A 2,690-nucleotide genomic window follows, 5' to 3' on the forward strand; every position below is an offset into this window, starting at 1 on the left:
GACCATCATGTTAATAGGATTGATATGATACTACTATCACATACATGTGCGCGAAGCACTTGGAAGTGGAACGGGATGGAACTTGGAAGTTAAGCGTGCTAGTGCGGGAGTAGTGTGAGGATGGGTGACCGACCGGGAAGTTTGACTACGGGTAAGTAATTTGACTAGAGATTAAGTGTAGTTAGAGACTAACGGAAATACTAGTAATTCTGAAAAAAATAAAAAAAGAGGCCGTGAAAAAAATGGTGTGAAAAATAATTAGAAAAAATGGAAAAAAAAATTAAACGAAATAGGCTTTAATACCGGTTCGTGTTACGAACCGGTACTAAAGGTCTCCAGCCCCACGGGTTCCTCCGTGCCCACGTGGAGGCACCTTTAATACCGGTTCGTAAGGAACCGGTACTAAAGGTGAGAGGCTTTTAGTACCGGATAATTAGTACCGGTTCCAAAACCGGTACTAAAGCCCCTTTGGAACCGGTACTAAAGGGGGGTTTTTCTACTAGTGTTCGGAAGTAAAACTGATATTATTACATTATATTAGTCATATTTTCGCATAGTATTGTAAGTTTACAAATATTTGCCAATATATTCGTGTGAAAATCCATGGTCAAAGTAGCATGTTGAAGAAAATGGTTGCTGCTAAAATGATTTGTATTTCTAAACCATGGAGTAGTACACGGATCTTTATGTAACCTTTGAGACGAGCACAGGTAATATGTTGGTGTTCTTAAAGCGAAAGTATATGCTGTAGAATGTCAATTTATGTGCGCTAACATATATAATGGAATAATTACTCACGGATAAAGAGTTGTCACTTATGTTCTTACAATGCTATATATGCTTCGAGAAAGCACCACAATTCATGTCATCCAATTTATCATATCACACTTGAGTTCGTATATACCCATTAGTTATATTATGTACCCGCAAAAAAAGTAGTGGTCGAACCAGTAAAAAAAACAGTGATGTGTAACTGTGTATGCTTATAGATAGTCATACTAAGAAATACGCTTTAATGATACCATAGTTTTTTCTCATCACATATCTATTAAACCACATTTTAGACACATTCATAAGTTGCCCTCGCAACCTTTTTAGACACATTCATATGTTGCCCTCGCATTTGCGAGGGCCACTGTGCTAGTTATTAATGAAAGCATAAAGTGATATTACAAGTCAAAAAATAAATGATCTTAGAGGCTTGACGTGACTGGTTTGTAGTCATAACATGGTGTAAGCATGCGCCAAGTCAACCCAAATAAAGCATCAAATAAGAATACCACAATATTATGCTTTTGTATGATGAAAACAACACATGATTATTTCAATGGCACATTAAGCACTCTCAGCTATTTGAGACAAGTCATGCTACAACAATAACTACTAAGCATATAATTGAAATAACATATAACATGACATCTAAGCCACAGTCTAAACAAGCTTCCTTTTGCACCACTATAAGCATGAAATATTTTACTCGTTTCCAACACCAATGAAGTTATTTCAAACAACTCTCAGAGATAATAATCAATCAAGACCAGAGAGATAATCATACCTAACTAAAGAAAACTAACAATCTCTGAATAAAATATGAGTGGAAAACAAGAGCTAAACGCAGTACTAGCAAAAGAGAACACTCGTAGAACAATAAGAGTGAAAACTAGAGTGTTCTATGCAATGAAAACGGAGTGTGTCATTCTCCAAAACAAATATGCTGGGATCCAACCATATACTACAGAAAACAAAAGAAAAGAAAACTAAAAACAAAAATAAAGATGCTCCAAGAACAACGCATAGCATATGAAGCAATAAAAATATAGTGTCTTGAAAGATGACTTGATATTTTTTTTGATGAAGAAGGGAATGCTTTGGGCATCCCCAAGCTTTGACGCTTGTACCTCTTGGATATTTCTTGGGGTGAAATGGTCATCCCCAAGCTTGATCTTTTGTCCATTCTTCATCTCATCACATCATTCTTCTCTCCCTACACTTGAAAACTTCCTTCATAAAAAAGTTCACACAATTTTCATTGGCAGCATTAGTGCAATCAATAATAACAAATCCACTTTGGTTCAGTTATAACACAAGTCAAACATCCAATAAAATATTAGCTATTTTAGAAACTTCTTCAAAAATCTCTTTCTTTCAAAAGAACTCAAAAAGAAAAAGATTAAGAGGCAAATGCAAATAGTGGCCAAAATCTATCAAAACATAACAGCAGGTAAAGATCGATTTTTTCAAAAATCCTCTGTTGCTAAAATTGAAAAGTTCCAAACTAGTGAAAGTTGTATAACAACCTGGGGCATATGCTCAAAAATTATCAGATAAATACGACGTTCTGACTAGGAATACAAAAAAAAATTGGTGATAGCACAGAATCTGTTTCAGGACAGCAACTTCCCCAAATCTTACCTTCTTCCCACTAGAGGCTATTCTTGGCACAAAAACGAAATAAAAAGGATAAGGAGAGGTTATTACAGAGGTAAAAACTTCAAAGACTCAACAAAAGAAAAATTAGAGGAATAAAACATGGGTTATCTCCCAAGAGTGCTTTTCTTTAATGCCTTTCAGTTAGGCTTGATTGTTTTAATGATGCTCTCATGAAAATTGAAAATGAAGTAAAAGGAGCATCAAAAAGCAAATTCAAAATAAATTTAAGTCTAACCCACTTCCTATGCATAGTAATCTTG

The sequence above is a fragment of the Lolium rigidum genome, chromosome 3, assembly GCF_022539505.1.
Source record: "Lolium rigidum isolate FL_2022 chromosome 3, APGP_CSIRO_Lrig_0.1, whole genome shotgun sequence".
In the NCBI taxonomy this organism is placed as follows: Eukaryota; Viridiplantae; Streptophyta; class Magnoliopsida; order Poales; family Poaceae; genus Lolium; species Lolium rigidum.